We start from the raw sequence: 18,706 nt of genomic DNA on the forward strand, positions 1-18,706 counted from the left end.
ATCCTCGTTTCTCATCATTTTGGACCATGGGCTATAGCCCATATCGTACGGCATACTATAGCACGCCGTTTTTCATCATTTTTGACGATTTGACAAAAAATTTAAAAACGATAGGTTATAGCCCATGTTTATTGAAATTTTGAAAAAAAAAGTTATCGTCGTTTCTCATCATTTTGGACCATGGGCTATAGCCCATATCGTACGGCATACTATAGCACGCCGTTTTTCATCATTTTTGAGGATTTGACAAAAATGAAAAAAATTAAAAAACGATGGGTTATAGCCCATGTTTTTTTTAATTAAAAAAAAAAAAGTTAGCCTCGTTTCTCATCATTTTGGACCGTGGGCTATAGCCCATATCGTACGGCAAACTATAGCGCGCCGTTTTTCATCATTTTTGAGGATTTGAAAAAAATGACGAAATGACAAAAACGATGGGTTATAGCCCATGTTTTTTGAAATTTTGAAAAAAAAAGTTAGCCTCGTTTCTCATCATTTTGGACCGTGGGCTATAGCCCATATCGTACGGCATACTATAGCGCGCCGTTTTTCATCATTTTTGAGGATTTTTAAAAAATGACGAAATGACAAAAACGATGGGTTATAGGCTATAGCCCATGTTTTTTGAAATTTTGAGAAAAAAAAGTTAGCCTCGTTTCTCATCATTTTGGACCGTGGGCTATAGCCCATATCGTACGGCATACTATAGCGCGTCGTTTTTCATCATTTTTGAGGATTTAAAAAAAATGACGAAATGACAAAAACGAATAGCCCATGTTTTTTGAAATTTTGAAAAAAAAAGTTAGCCTCGTTTCTCATCATTTTGGACCATGGGCTATAGCCCATATCGTACGGCATACTATAGCGCGCCGTTTTTCATCATTTTTGAGGATTTGAAAGAAATGAAAAAATGAAAAAAAAAAATCCGCAATTTCCGCAAATACCATTTCTGCAATTTCCGCAATTACCATTTCTGCAATTTCCACAATTTCCGCAATTCCGCAATTTGACAAAAACGATGGGTTATAGCCCATGTTTTTTGAAATTTTGAAAAAAAAAGTTATCCTTGTTTCTCATCATTTTGGACCATGGGCTATAGCCCATATCGTACGGCATACTATAGCGCGTCGTTTTTCATCATTTTTGAGGATTTGAAAAAAATGACGAAATGACAAAAACGATGGGTTATAGCCCATGTTTTTTGAAATTTTGAAAAAAAAAGTTAGCCTCGTTTCTCATCATTTTGGACCGTGGGCTATAGCCCATATCGTACGGCATACTATAGCGCGCCGTTTTTCATCATTTTTGAGGATTTTTAAAAAAATGACGAAATGACAAAAACGATGGGTTATAGGCTATAGCCCATGTTTTTTGAAATTTTGAAAAAAAAAGTTAGCCTCGTTTCTCATCATTTTGGACCGTGGGCTATAGCCCATATCGTACGGCATACTATAGCGCGTCGTTTTTCATCATTTTTGAGGATTTAAAAAAAATGACGAAATGATAAAAACGAATAGCCCATGTTTTTTGAAATTTTGAAAAAAAAAGTTAGCCTCGTTTCTCATCATTTTGGACCATGGGCTATAGCCCATATCGTACGGCATACTATAGCGCGCCGTTTTTCATCATTTTTGAGGATTTGAAAGAAATGAAAAAATGACAAAAACGATGGGTTATAGCCCATGTTTTTTGAAATTTTGAAAAAAAAAGTTAGCCTCGTTTCTCATCATTTTGGACCGTGGGCTATAGCCCATATCGTACGGCATACTATAGCGCGCCGTTTTTCTACATTTTTGAGGATTTTTAAAAAATGACGAAATGACAAAAACGATGGGTTATAGCCCATGTTTTTTGAAATTTTGAAAAAAAAAAGTTAGCCTCGTTTCTCATCATTTTGGACCGTGGGCTATAGCCCATATCGTACGGCATACTATAGCGCGCCGTTTTTCATCATTTTTGAGGATTTGAAAAAAATGACGAAATGACAAAAACGATGGGTTATAGCCCATGTTTTTTGAAATTTTGAAAAAAAAAATTGCCTCGTTTCTCATCATTTTGGACCGTGGGCTATAGCCCATATCGTACGGCATACTATAGCGCGTCGTTTTTCATCATTTTTGACGATTTGAAAAAAATGACGAAATGACAAAAACGATGGGTTATAGCCCATGTTTTTTGAAATTTTGAAAAAAAAAGTTAGCCTCGTTTCTCATCATTTTGGACCGTGGGCTATAGCCTATATGGTACGGCATACTATAGCGCGCCGTTTTTCATCATTTTTGAGGATTTGAAAAAAATGACGAAATGACAAAAACGATGGGTTATAGCCCATGTTTTTTGAAATTTTGAAAAAAAAAAGTTAGCCTCGTTTCTCATCATTTTGGACCGTGGGCTATAGCCCATATCGTACGGCATACTATAGCGCGTCGTTTTTCATCATTTTTGAGGATTTGAAAAAAATGACGAAATGACAAAAACGATGGGTTATAGCCCATGTTTTTTGAAATTTTGAAAAAAAAAGTTAGCCTCGTTTCTCATCATTTTGGACCGTGGGCTATAGCCTATATGGTACGGCATACTATAGCGCGCCGTTTTTCATCATTTTTGAGGATTTGAAAAAAATGACGAAATGACAAAAACGATGGGTTATAGCCCATGTTTTTTGAAATTTTGAAAAAAAAAGTTAGCCTCGTTTCTCATCATTTTGGACCATGGGCTATAGCCCATATCGTACGGCATACTATAGCGCGCCGTTTTTCATCATTTTTGAGGATTTGAAAAAAATTACAAAATGACAAAAACGATGGGTTATAGCCCATGTTTTTTGAAATTTTGAAAAAAAAAGTTAGCCTCGTTTCTCATCATTTTGGACCATGGGCTATAGCCCATATCGTACGGCATACTATAGCGCGCCGTTTTTCATCATTTTTGAGGATTTGAAAAAAATGACGAAATGACAAAAACGATGGGTTATAGCCCATGTTTTTTGAAATTTTGAAAAAAAATGTTAGCCTCGTTTCTCATCATTTTGGACCATGGGCTATAGCCCATATCGTACGGCATACTATAGCGCGCCGTTTTTCATCATTTTTGAGGATTTGAAAAAAATGACGTAATGACAAAAACGATGGGTTATAGCCCATGTTTTTTGAAATTTTGAAAAAAAAAGTTAGCCTCGTTTCTTATCATTTTGGACCATGGGCTATAGCCCATATCGTATGGCATACTATAGCGCGTCGTTTTTCATCATTTTTGAGGATTTAAAAAAAATGACGAAATGACAAAAACGATGGGTTATAAACCATGTTTTTTGAAATTAAAAAAAAAAAAATTAGCCTCGTTTCTCATCATTTTGGACCGTGGGCTATAGCCCATATCGTACGGCATACTATAGCGCGTCGTTTTTCATCATTTTTGAGGATTTGAAAAAAATGACGAAATGACAAAAACGATGGGTTATAGCCCATGTTTTTTGAAATTTTGAAAAAAAAAGTTAGCCTCGTTTCTCATCATTTTGGACCGTGGGCTATAGCCTATATGGTACGGCATACTATAGCCCGCCGTTTTTCATCATTTTTGAGGATTTGAAAAAAATGACGAAATGACAAAAACGAATAGCCCATGTTTTTTGAAATTTTTAAAAAAAAAGTTAGCCTCGTTTCTCATCATTTTGGACCATGGGCTATAGCCCATATCGTACGGCATACTATAGCGCGCCGTTTTTCATCATTTTTGAGGATTTGAAAAAAATGACGTAATGACAAAAACGATGGGTTATAGCCCATGTTTTTTGAAATTTTGAAAAAAAAAGTTAGCCTCGTTTCTTATCATTTTGGACCATGGGCTATAGCCCATATCGTATGGCATACTATAGCGCGTCGTTTTTCATCATTTTTGAGGATTTGAAAAAAATGACGAAATGACAAAAACGATGGGTTATAGCCCATGTTTTTTGAAATTAAAAAAAAAAAAATTAGCCTCGTTTCTCATCATTTTGGACCGTGGGCTATAGCCCATATCGTACGGCATACTATAGCGCGTCGTTTTTCATCATTTTTGAGGATTTGAAAAAAATGACGAAATGACAAAAACGATGGGTTATAGCCCATGTTTTTTGAAATTTTGAAAAAAAAAGTTAGCCTCGTTTCTCATCATTTTGGACCGTGGGCTATAGCCTATATGGTACGGCATACTATAGCCCGCCGTTTTTCATCATTTTTGAGGATTTGAAAAAAATGACGAAATGACAAAAACGAATAGCCCATGTTTTTTGAAATTTTGAAAAAAAAAATTAGCCTCGTTTCTCATCATTTTGGACCGTGGGCTATAGCCCATATCGTACGGCATACTATAGCGCGTCGTTTTTCATCATTTTTGAGGATTTGAAAAAAATGACGAAATGACAAAAACGATGGGTTATAGCCCATGTTTTTTGAAATTTTGAAAAAAAAAGTTAGCCTCGTTTCTCATCATTTTGGACCATGGGCTATAGCCCATATCGTACGGCATACTATAGCGCGCCGTTTTTCATCATTTTTGAGGATTTAAAAGAAATGAAAAAATGAAAAAAAAAAATCCGCAATTTCCGCAAATACCATTTCTGCAATTTCCGCAATTACCATTTCTGCAATTTCCACAATTTCCGCAATTCCGCAATTTGACAAAAACGATGGGTTATAGCCCATGTTTTTTGAAATTTTGAAAAAAAAAGTTATCCTTGTTTCTCATCATTTTGGACCATGGGCTATAGCCCATATCGTACGGCATACTATAGCGCGTCGTTTTTCATCATTTTTGAGGATTTGAAAAAAATGACGAAATGACAAAAACGATGGGTTATAGCCCATGTTTTTTGAAATTTTGAAAAAAAAAGTTAGCCTCGTTTCTCATCATTTTGGACCGTGGGCTATAGCCCATATCGTACGGCATACTATAGCGCGCCGTTTTTCATCATTTTTGAGGATTTGAAAAAAATGACGAAATGACAAAAACGATGGGTTATAGCCCATGTTTTTTGAAATTTTGAAAAAAAAAATTAGCCTCGTTTCTCATCATTTTGGACCGTGGGCTATAGCCCATATCGTACGGCATACTATAGCGCGTCGTTTTTCATCATTTATGACGATTTGAAAAAAATGACGAAATGACAAAAACGATGGGTTATAGCCCATGTTTTTTGAAATTTTGAAAAAAAAAGTTAGCCTCGTTTCTCATCATTTTGGACCGTGGGCTATAGCCTTTATGGTACGGCATACTATAGCGCGCCGTTTTTCATCATTTTTGAGGATTTGAAAAAAATGACGAAATGACAAAAACGATGGGTTATAGCCCATGTTTTTTGAAATTTTGAAAAAAAAAAGTTAGCCTCGTTTCTCATCATTTTGGACCGTGGGCTATAGCCCATATCGTACGGCATACTATAGCGCGCCGTTTTTCATCATTTTTGAGGATTTGAAAAAAATGACAAAATGACAAAAACGATGGGTTATAGCCCATGTTTTTTTAAATTTTGAAAAAAAAAGTTAGCCTCGTTTCTCATCATTTTGGACCATGGGCTATAGCCCATATCGTACGGCATACTATAGCGCGCCGTTTTTCATCATTTTTGAGGATTTGAAAAAAATGACGAAATGACAAAAACGATGGGTTATAGCCCATGTTTTTTGAAATTTTGAAAAAAAATGTTAGCCTCGTTTCTCATCATTTTGGACCATGGGCTATAGCCCATATCGTACGGCATACTATAGCGCGCCGTTTTTCATCATTTTTGAGGATTTGAAAACAATGACGTAATGACAAAAACGATGGGTTATAGCCCATGTTTTTTGAAATTTTGAAAAAAAAAGTTAGCCTCGTTTCTTATCATTTTGGACCATGGGCTATAGCCCATATCGTATGGCATACTATAGCGCGTCGTTTTTCATCATTTTTGAGGATTTGAAAAAAATGACGAAATGACAAAAACGATGGGTTATAGCCCATGTTTTTTGAAATTAAAAAAAAAAAAATTAGCCTCGTTTTTCATCATTTTGGACCGTGGGCTATAGCCCATATCGTACGGCATACTATAGCGCGTCGTTTTTCATCATTTTTGAGGATTTGAAAAAAATGACGAAATGACAAAAACGATGGGTTATAGCCCATGTTTTTTTAAATTTTGAAAAAAAAAGTTAGCCTCGTTTCTCATCATTTTGGACCGTGGGCTATAGCCTATATGGTACGGCATACTATAGCGCGCCGTTTTTCATCATTTTTGAGGATTTGAAAAAAATGACGAAATGACAAAAACGATGGGTTATAGCCCATGTTTTTTGAAATTTTGAAAAAAAAAGTTAGCCTCGTTTCTCATCATTTTGGACCATGGGCTATAGCCCATATCGTACGGCATACTATAGCGCGTCGTTTTTCATCATTTTTGAGGATTTGAAAAAAATGACGAAATGACAAAAACGAATAGCCCATGTTTTTTGAAATTTTGAAAAAAAAAGTTAGCCTCGTTTCTCATCATTTTGGACCATGGGCTATAGCCCATATCGTACGGCATACTATAGCGCGCCGTTTTTCATCATTTTTGAGGATTTAAAAGAAATGAAAAAATGAAAAAAAAAAATCCGCAATTTCCGCAAATACCATTTCTGCAATTTCCGCAATTACCATTTCTGCAATTTCCACAATTTCCGCAATTCCGCAATTTGACAAAAACGATGGGTTATAGCCCATGTTTTTTGAAATTTTGAAAAAAAAAGTTATCCTTGTTTCTCATCATTTTGGACCATGGGCTATAGCCCATATCGTACGGCATACTATAGCGCGTCGTTTTTCATCATTTTTGAGGATTTGAAAAAAATGACGAAATGACAAAAACGATGGGTTATAGCCCATGTTTTTTGAAATTTTGAAAAAAAAAGTTAGCCTCGTTTCTCATCATTTTGGACCGTGGGCTATAGCCCATATCGTACGGCATACTATAGCGCGCCGTTTTTCATCATTTTTGAGGATTTGAAAAAAATGACGAAATGACAAAAACGATGGGTTATAGCCCATGTTTTTTGAAATTTTGAAAAAAAAAATTAGCCTCGTTTCTCATCATTTTGGACCGTGGGCTATAGCCCATATCGTACGGCATACTATAGCGCGTCGTTTTTCATCATTTATGACGATTTGAAAAAAATGACGAAATGACAAAAACGATGGGTTATAGCCCATGTTTTTTGAAATTTTGAAAAAAAAAGTTAGCCTCGTTTCTCATCATTTTGGACCGTGGGCTATAGCCTTTATGGTACGGCATACTATAGCGCGCCGTTTTTCATCATTTTTGAGGATTTGAAAAAAATGACGAAATGACAAAAACGATGGGTTATAGCCCATGTTTTTTGAAATTTTGAAAAAAAAAAGTTAGCCTCGTTTCTCATCATTTTGGACCGTGGGCTATAGCCCATATCGTACGGCATACTATAGCGCGCCGTTTTTCATCATTTTTGAGGATTTGAAAAAAATGACAAAATGACAAAAACGATGGGTTATAGCCCATGTTTTTTTAAATTTTGAAAAAAAAAGTTAGCCTCGTTTCTCATCATTTTGGACCATGGGCTATAGCCCATATCGTACGGCATACTATAGCGCGCCGTTTTTCATCATTTTTGAGGATTTGAAAAAAATGACGAAATGACAAAAACGATGGGTTATAGCCCATGTTTTTTGAAATTTTGAAAAAAAATGTTAGCCTCGTTTCTCATCATTTTGGACCATGGGCTATAGCCCATATCGTACGGCATACTATAGCGCGCCGTTTTTCATCATTTTTGAGGATTTGAAAACAATGACGTAATGACAAAAACGATGGGTTATAGCCCATGTTTTTTGAAATTTTGAAAAAAAAAGTTAGCCTCGTTTCTTATCATTTTGGACCATGGGCTATAGCCCATATCGTATGGCATACTATAGCGCGTCGTTTTTCATCATTTTTGAGGATTTGAAAAAAATGACGAAATGACAAAAACGATGGGTTATAGCCCATGTTTTTTGAAATTAAAAAAAAAAAAATTAGCCTCGTTTTTCATCATTTTGGACCGTGGGCTATAGCCCATATCGTACGGCATACTATAGCGCGTCGTTTTTCATCATTTTTGAGGATTTGAAAAAAATGACGAAATGACAAAAACGATGGGTTATAGCCCATGTTTTTTTAAATTTTGAAAAAAAAAGTTAGCCTCGTTTCTCATCATTTTGGACCGTGGGCTATAGCCTATATGGTACGGCATACGATAGCGCGCCGTTTTTCATCATTTTTGAGGATTTGAAAAAAATGACGAAATGACAAAAACGATGGGTTATAGCCCATGTTTTTTGAAATTTTGAAAAAAAAAGTTAGCCTCGTTTCTCATCATTTTGGACCATGGGCTATAGCCCATATCGTACGGCATACTATAGCGCGCCGTTTTTCATCATTTTTGAGGATTTGAAAAAAATCACAAAATGACAAAAACGATGGGTTATAGCCCATGTTTTTTGAAATTTTGAAAAAAAAAGTTAGCCTCGTTTCTCATCATTTTGGACCATGGGCTATAGCCCATATCGTACGGCATACTATAGCGCGCCGTTTTTCATCATTTTTGAGGATTTGAAAAAAATGACGTAATGACAAAAACGATGGGTTATAGCCCATGTTTTTTGAAATTTTGAAAAAAAAAGTTAGCCTCGTTTCTTATCATTTTGGACCATGGGCTATAGCCCATATCGTATGGCATACTATAGCGCGTCGTTTTTCATCATTTTTGAGGATTTGAAAAAAATGACGAAATGACAAAAACGATGGGTTATAGCCCATGTTTTTTTAAATTAAAAAAAAAAAAATTAGCCTCGTTTTTCATCATTTTGGACCGTGGGCTATAGCCCATATCGTACGGCATACTATAGCGCGTCGTTTTTCATCATTTTTGAGGATTTGAAAAAAATGACGAAATGACAAAAACGATGGGTTATAGCCCATGTTTTTTGAAATTTTGAAAAAAAAAGTTAGCCTCGTTTCTCATCATTTTGGACCGTGGGCTATAGCCTATATGGTACGGCATACTATAGCGCGCCGTTTTTCATCATTTTTGAGGATTTGAAAAAAATGACGAAATGACAAAAACGATGGGTTATAGCCCATGTTTTTTGAAATTTTGAAAAAAAAAGTTACCCTCGTTTCTCATCATTTTGGACCATGGGCTATAGCCCATATCGTACGGCATACTATAGCGCGCCGTTTTTCATCATTTTTGAGGATTTGAAAAAAATCACAAAATGACAAAAACGATGGGTTATAGCCCATGTTTTTTGAAATTTTGAAAATAAAAGTTAGCCTCGTTTCTCATCATTTTGGACCATGGGCTATAGCCCATATCGTACGGCATACTATAGCGCGCTGTTTTTCATAATTTTTGAGGATTTGAAAAAAATGACGAAATGACAAAAACGATGGGTTATAGCCCATGTTTTTTTAAATTTTGAAAATAAAAGTTAGCCTCGTTTCTCATCATTTTGGACCATGGGCTATAGCCCATATCGTACGGCATACTATAGCGCGTCGTTTTTCATCATTTTTGAGGATTTGAAAAAAATGACGAAATGACAAAAACGATGGGTTATAGCCCATGTTTTTTTAAATTTAAAAAAAAAAAGTTAGCCTCGTTTCTCATCATTTTGGACCGTGGGCTATAGCCTATATGGTACGGCATACTATAGCGCGCCGTTTTTCATCATTTTTGAGGATTTGAAAAAAATGACGAAATGACAAAAACGATGGGTTATAGCCCATGTTTTTTGAAATTTTGAAAAAAAAAGTTAGCCTCGTTTCTCATCATTTTGGACCGTGGGCTATAGCCCATATCGTACGGCATACTATAGCGCGTCGTTTTTCATCATTTTTGAGGATTTGAAAAAAATGACGAAATGACAAAAACGATGGGTTATAGCCCATGTTTTTTGAAATTTTGAAAAAAAAAGTTAGCCTCGTTTCTCATCATTTTGGACCGTGGGCTATAGCCCATATCGTACGGCATACTATAGCGCGTCGTTTTTCATCATTTTTGAGGATTTGAAAAAAATGACGAAATAACAAAAACGATGGGTTATAGCCCATGTTTTTTGAAATTTTGAAAAAAAAAGGTTAGCCTCGTTTCTCATGATTTTGGACCGTGGGCTATAGCCTATATGGTACGGCATACTATAGCGCACCGTTTTTCATCATTTTTTAGGATTTGAAAAAAATGACGAAATGACAAAAACGATGGGTTATAGCCCATGTTTTTTGAAATTTTGAAAAAAAAATGTAGCCTCGTTTCTCATCATTTTGGACCGTGGGCTATAGCCCATATCGTACGGCATACTATAGCGCGTCGTTTTTCATCATTTTTGAGGATTTGAAAAAAATGACGAAATGACAAAAACGATGGGTTATAGCCCATGTTTTTTGAAATTTTGAAAAAAAAAGTTAGCCTCGTTTCTCATCATTTTGGACCGTGGGCTATAGCCTATATGGTACGGCATACTATAGCGCGCCGTTTTTCATCATTTTTGAGGATTTGAAAAAAATGACGAAATGACAAAAACGATGGGTTATAGCCCATGTTTTTTGAAATTTTGAAAAAAAAAGTTAGCCTCGTTTCTCATCATTTTGGACCGTGGGCTATAGCCTATATGGTACGGCATACTATAGCGCGCCGTTTTTCATCATTTTTGAGGATTTGAAAAAAATGACGAAATGACAAAAACGATGGGTTATAGCCCATGTTTTTTGAAATTTTGAAAAAAAAAGTTAGCCTCGTTTCTCATCATTTTGGACCGTGGGCTATAGCCCATATCGTACGGCATACTATAGCGCGTCGTTTTTCATCATTTTTGTGGATTTGAAAAAAATGACGAAATGACAAAAACGATGGGTTATAGCCCATGTTTTTTGAAAATTTGAAAAAAAAAGTTAGCCTCGTTTCTCATCATTTTGGACCCATATCGTACGGCATACTATAGCGCGTCGTTTTTCATCATTTTTGAGGATTTGAAAAAAATGACGAAATGACAAAAACGATGGGTTATAGCCCATGTTTTTTTTAATTTTGGAAAAAAAAGTTAGCCTCGTTTCTCATCATTTTGGACCGTGGGCTATAGCCTATATGGTACGGCATACTATAGCGCGCCGTTTTTCATCATTTTTGAGGAATTGAAAAAAATGACGAAATGACAAAAACGATGGGTTATAGCCCATGTTTTTTGAAATTTTGGAAAAAAAAATTAGCCTCGTTTCTCATCATTTTGGACCGTGGGCTATAGCCCATATCGTACGGCATACTATAGCGCGTCGTTTTTCATCATTTTTGAGGATTTGAAAAAAATGACGAAATGACAAAAACGATGGGTTATAGCCCATGTTTTTTGAAATTTTGAAAAAAAAAGTTAGCCTCGTTTCTCATCATTTTGGACCGTGGGCTATAGCCTATATGGTACGGCATACTATAGCGCGCCGTTTTTCATCATTTTTGAGGATTTGAAAAAAATGACGAAATGACAAAAACGATGGGTTATAGCCCATGTTTTTTGAAATTTTGAAAAAAAAAAGTTAGCCTCGTTTCTCATCATTTTGGACCGTGGGCTATAGCCTATATGGTACGGCATACTATAGCGCGCCGTTTTTCATCATTTTTGAGGATTTGAAAAAAATGACAAAATGACAAAAACGATGGGTTATAGCCCATGTTTTTTGAAATTTTGAAAAAAAAAGTTAGCCTCGTTTCTCATCATTTTGGACCATGGGCTATAGCCCATATCGTACGGCATACTATAGCGCGCCGTTTTTCATCATTTTTGAGGATTTGAAAAAAATGACGAAATGACAAAAACGATGGGTTATAGCCCATGTTTTTTGAAATTTTGAAAAAAAATGTTAGCCTCGTTTCTCATCATTTTGGACCATGGGCTATAGCCCATATCGTACGGCATACTATAGCGCGCCGTTTTTCATCATTTTTGAGGATTTGAAAAAAATGACGTAATGACAAAAACGATGGGTTATAGCCCATGTTTTTTGAAATTTTGAAAAAAAAAGTTAGCCTCGTTTCTTATCATTTTGGACCATGGGCTATAGCCCATATCGTATGGCATACTATAGCGCGTCGTTTTTCATCATTTTTGAGGATTTGAAAAAAATGACGAAATGACAAAAACGATGGGTTATAGCCCATGTTTTTTTAAATTAAAAAAAAAAAAGTTAGCCTCGTTTTTCATCATTTTGGACCGTGGGCTATAGCCCATATCGTACGGCATACTATAGCGCGTCGTTTTTCATCATTTTTGAGGATTTGAAAAAAATGACGAAATGACAAAAACGATGGGTTATAGCCCATGTTTTTTGAAATTTTGAAAAAAAAAGTTAGCCTCGTTTCTCATCATTTTGGACCGTGGGCTATAGCCTATATGGTACGGCATACTATAGCGCGCCGTTTTTCATCATTTTTGAGGATTTGAAAAAAATGACGAAATGACAAAAACGATGGGTTATAGCCCATGTTTTTTGAAATTTTGAAAAAAAAAGTTAGCCTCGTTTCTCATCATTTTGGACCATGGGCTATAGCCCATATCGTACGGCATATTATAGCGCGCCGTTTTTCATCATTTTTGAGGATTTGAAAAAAATCACAAAATGACAAAAACGATGGGTTATAGCCCATGTTTTTTGAAATTTTGAAAAAAAAAGTTAGCCTCGTTTCTCATCATTTTGGACCATGGGCTATAGCCCATATCGTACGGCATACTATAGCGCGCCGTTTTTCATCATTTTTGAGGATTTGAAAAAAATGACGTAATGACAAAAACGATGGGTTATAGCCCATGTTTTTTGAAATTTTGAAAAAAAAAGTTAGCCTCGTTTCTTATCATTTTGGACCATGGGCTATAGCCCATATCGTATGGCATACTATAGCGCGTCGTTTTTCATCATTTTTGAGGATTTGAAAAAAATGACGAAATAACAAAAACGATGGGTTATAGCCCATGTTTTTTGAAATTTTGAAAAAAAAAGTTAGCCTCGTTTCTCATGATTTTGGACCGTGGGCTATAGCCTATATGGTACGGCATACTATAGCGCACCGTTTTTCATCATTTTTTAGGATTTGAAAAAAATGACGAAATGACAAAAACGATGGGTTATAGCCCATGTTTTTTGAAATTTTGAAAAAAAAATGTAGCCTCGTTTCTCATCATTTTGGACCGTGGGCTATAGCCCATATCGTACGGCATACTATAGCGCGTCGTTTTTCATCATTTTTGAGGATTTGAAAAAAATGACGAAATGACAAAAACGATGGGTTATAGCCCATGTTTTTTGAAATTTTGAAAAAAAAAGTTAGCCTCGTTTCTCATCATTTTGGACCGTGGGCTATAGCCTATATGGTACGGCATACTATAGCGCGCCGTTTTTCATCATTTTTGAGGATTTGAAAAAAATGACGAAATGACAAAAACGATGGGTTATAGCCCATGTTTTTTGAAATTTTGAAAAAAAAAGTTAGCCTCGTTTCTCATCATTTTGGACCGTGGGCTATAGCCTATATGGTACGGCATACTATAGCGCGCCGTTTTTCATCATTTTTGAGGATTTGAAAAAAATGACGAAATGACAAAAACGATGGGTTATAGCCCATGTTTTTTGAAATTTTGAAAAAAAAAGTTAGCCTCGTTTCTCATCATTTTGGACCGTGGGCTATAGCCCATATCGTACGGCATACTATAGCGCGTCGTTTTTCATCATTTTTGTGGATTTGAAAAAAATGACGAAATGACAAAAACGATGGGTTATAGCCCATGTTTTTTGAAAATTTGAAAAAAAAAGTTAGCCTCGTTTCTCATCATTTTGGACCCATATCGTACGGCATACTATAGCGCGTCGTTTTTCATCATTTTTGAGGATTTGAAAAAAATGACGAAATGACAAAAACGATGGGTTATAGCCCATGTTTTTTTTTATTTTGGAAAAAAAAGTTAGCCTCGTTTCTCATCATTTTGGACCGTGGGCTATAGCCTATATGGTACGGCATACTATAGCGCGCCGTTTTTCATCATTTTTGAGGAATTGAAAAAAATGACGAAATGACAAAAACGATGGGTTATAGCCCATGTTTTTTGAAATTTTGGAAAAAAAAATTAGCCTCGTTTCTCATCATTTTGGACCGTGGGCTATAGCCCATATCGTACGGCATACTATAGCGCGTCGTTTTTCATCATTTTTGAGGATTTGAAAAAAATGACGAAATGACAAAAACGATGGGTTATAGCCCATGTTTTTTGAAATTTTGAAAAAAAAAGTTAGCCTCGTTTCTCATCATTTTGGACCGTGGGCTATAGCCTATATGGTACGGCATACTATAGCGCGCCGTTTTTCATCATTTTTGAGGATTTGAAAAAAATGACGAAATGACAAAAACGATGGGTTATAGCCCATGTTTTTTGAAATTTTGAAAAAAAAAGTTAGCCTCGTTTCTCATCATTTTGGACCGTGGGCTATAGCCTATATGGTACGGCATACTATAGCGCGCCGTTTTTCATCATTTTTGAGGATTTGAAAAAAATGACGAAATGACAAAAACGATGGGTTATAGCCCATGTTTTTTGAAATTTTGAAAAAAAAAGTTAGCCTCGTTTCTCATCATTTTGGACCGTGGGCTATAGCCTATATGGTACGGCATACTATAGCGCGCCGTTTTTCATCATTTTTGAGGATTTGAAAAAAATGACGAAATGACAAAAACGATGGGTTATAGCCCATGTTTTTTGAAATTTTGAAAAAAAAAGTTAGCCTCGTTTCTCATCATTTTGGACCGTGGGCTATAGCCCATATCGTACGGCATACTATAGCGCGTCGTTTTTCATCATTTTTGAGGATTTGAAAAAAATGACGAAATGACAAAAACGATGGGTTATAGCCCATGTTTTTTGAAAATTTGAAAAAAAAAGTTAGCCTCGTTTCTCATCATTTTGGACCGTGGGCTATAGCCCATATCGTACGGCATACTATAGCGCGTCGTTTTTCATCATTTTTGAGGATTTGAAAAAAATGACAAAATGACAAAAACGATGGGTTATAGCCCATGTTTTTTTAAATTTTGGAAAAAAAAGTTAGCCTTGTTTCTCATCATTTTGGACCGTGGGCTATAGCCTATATGGTACGGCATACTATAGCGCGCCGTTTTTCATCATTTTTGAGGAATTGAAAAAAATGACGAAATGACAAAAACGATGGGTTATAGCCCATGTTTTTTGAAATTTTGGAAAAAAAAATTAGCCTCGTTTCTCATCATTTTGGACCGTGGGCTATAGCCCATATCGTACGGCATACTATAGCGCGTCGTTTTTCATCATTTTTGAGGATTTGAAAAAAAATGACGAAATGACAAAAACGATGGGTTATAGCCCATGTTTTTTGAAATTTTGAAAAAAAAAGTTAGCCTCGTTTCTCATCATTTTGGACCGTGGGCTATAGCCTATATGGTACGGCATACTATAGCGCGCCGTTTTTCATCATTTTTGAGGATTTGAAAAAAATGACGAAATGACAAAAACGATGGGTTATAGCCCATGTTTTTTGAAATTTTGAAAAAAAAAGTTAGCCTCGTTTCTCATCATTTTGGACCGTGGGCTATAGCCCATATCGTACGGCATACTATAGCGCGTCGTTTTTCATCATTTTTGAGGATTTGAAAAAAATGACGAAATGACAAAAACGATGGGTTATAGCCCATGTTTTTTGAAATTTTGAAAAAAAAAGTTAGCCTCGTTTCTCATCATTTTGGACCGTGGGCTATAGCCCATATCGTACGGCATACTATAGCGCGTCGTTTTTCATCATTTTTGAGGATTTGAAAAAAATGACGAAATGACAAAAACGATGGGTTATAGCCCATGTTTTTTTAAATTTTGGAAAAAAAAATTAGCCTCGTTTCTCATCATTTTGGACCGTGGGCTATAGCCCATATCGTACGGCATACTATAGCGCGTCGTTTTTCATCATTTTTGAGGATTTGAAAAAAATGACGAAATGACAAAAACGATGGGTTATAGCCCATGTTTTTTGAAATTTTGGGAAAAAAAATTAGCCTCGTTTCTCATCATTTTGGACCGTGGGCTATAGCCCATATCGTACGGCATACTATAGCGCGTCGTTTTTCATCATTTTTGAGGATTTGAAAAAAATGACGAAATGACAAAAACGATGGGTTATAGCCCATGTTTTTTGAAATTTTGAAAAAAAAAGTTAGCCTCGTTTCTCATCATTTTGGACCGTGGGCTATAGCCTATATGGTACGGCATACTATAGCGCGCCGTTTTTCATCATTTTTGAGGATTTGAAAAAAATGACGAAATGACAAAAACGATGGGTTATAGCCCATGTTTTTTGAAATTTTGAAAAAAAAAGTTAGACTCATTTCTCATCATTTTGGACCGTTGGCTATAGCCCATATCGTACGGCATACTATAGCGCGTCGTTTTTCATCATTTTTGAGGATTTGAAAAAAATGATGAAATGACAAAAACGATGGGTTATAGCCCATGTTTTTTGAAATTTTGAAAAAAAAAGTTAACCTCGTTTCTCATCATTTTGGACCGTGGGCTATAGCCTATATGGTACGGCATACTATAGCGCGTCGTTTTTCATCATTTTTGAGGATTTGAAAAAAATGACGAAATGACAAAAACGATGGGTTATAGCCCATGTTTTTTGAAATTTTGAAAAAAAAAGTTAGCCTCGTTTCTCATCATTTTGGACCGTGGGCTATAGCCCATATCGTACGGCATACTATAGCGCGTCGTTTTTCATCATTTTTGAGGATTTGAAAAAAATGACGAAATAACAAAAACGATGGGTTATAGCCCATGTTTTTTGAAATTTTGAAAAAAAAAGTTAGCCTCGTTTCTCATGATTTTGGACCGTGGGCTATAGCCTATATGGTACGGCATACTATAGCGCGCCGTTTTTCATCATTTTTGAGGATTTGAAAAAAATGACGAAATGACAAAAACGATGGGTTATAGCCCATGTTTTTTGAAATTTTTAAAAAAAAAGTTAGCCTCGTTTCTCATCATTTTGGACCGTGGGCTATAGCCTATATGGTACGGCATACTATAGCGCGCCGTTTTTCATCATTTTTGTGGATTTGAAAAAAATGACGAAATGACAAAAACGATGGGTTATAGCCCATGTTTTTTGAAAATTTGAAAAAAAAAGTTAGCCTCGTTTCTCATCATTTTGGACCCATATCGTACGGCATACTATAGCGCGTCGTTTTTCATCATTTTTGAGGATTTGAAAAAAATGACGAAATGACAAAAACGATGGGTTATAGCCCATGTTTTTTTAAATTTTGGAAAAAAAAGTTAGCCTCGTTTCTCATCATTTTGGACCGTGGGCTATAGCCTATATGGTACGGCATACTATAGCGCGCCGTTTTTCATCATTTTTGAAGAATTGAAAAAAATGACGAAATGACAAAAACGATGGGTTATAGCCCATGTTTTTTGAAATTTTGGAAAAAAAAATTAGCCTCGTTTCTCATCATTTTGGACCGTGGGCTATAGCCCATATCGTACGGCATACTATAGCGCGTCGTTTTTCATCATTTTTGAGGATTTGAAAAAAAATGACGAAATGACAAAAACGATGGGTTATAGCCCATGTTTTTTGAAATTTTGAAAAAAAAAGTTAGCCTCGTTTCTCATCATTTTGGACCGTGGGCTATAGCCTATATGGTACGGCATACTATAGCGCGCCGTTTTTCATCATTTTTGAGGATTTGAAAAAAATGACGACATGACAAAAACGATGGGTTATAGCCCATGTTTTTTGAAATTTTGAAAAAAAAAGTTAGCCTCGTTTCTCATCATTTTGGACCGTGGGCTATAGCCTATATGGTACGGCATACTATAGCGCGCCGTTTTTCATCATTTTTGAGGATTTGAAAAAAATGACGAAATGACAAAAACGATGGGTTATAGCCCATGTTTTTTGAAATTTTGAAAAAAAAAGTTAGCCTCGTTTCTCATCATTTTGGACCGTGGGCTATAGCCTATATGGTACGGCATACTATAGCGCGCCGTTTTTCATCATTTTTGAGGATTTTAAAAAAATGACGAAATGACAAAAACGATGGGTTATAGCCCATGTTTTTTGAAATTTTGAAAAAAAAAGTTAGCCTCGTTTCTCATCATTTTGGACCGTGGGCTATAGCCCATATCGTACGGCATACTATAGCGCGTCGTTTTTCATCATTTTTGAGGATTTGAAAAAAATGACGAAATGACAAAAACGATGGGTTATAGCCCATGTTTTTTGAAATTTTGAAAAAAAAAGTTAGCCTCGTTTCTCATCATTTTGGACCGTGGGCTATAGCCCATATCGTACGGCATACTATAGCGCGTCGTTTTTCATCATTTTTGAGGATTTGAAAAAAATGACGAAATAACAAAAACGATGGGTTATAGCCCATGTTTTTTGAAATTTTGAAAAAAAAAGTTAGCCTCGTTTCTCATGATTTTGGACCGTGGGCTATAGCCTATATGGTACGGCATACTATAGCGCGCCGTTTTTCATCATTTTTGAGGATTTGAAAAAAATGACGAAATGACAAAAACGATGGGTTATAGCCCATGTTTTTTGAAATTTTGAAAAAAAAAAATAGCC

Source organism: Protomyctophum bolini, assembly GCF_963924005.1.
Source record: "Protomyctophum bolini genome assembly, chromosome: 9".
In the NCBI taxonomy this organism is placed as follows: domain Eukaryota; kingdom Metazoa; phylum Chordata; class Actinopteri; order Myctophiformes; family Myctophidae; genus Protomyctophum; species Protomyctophum bolini.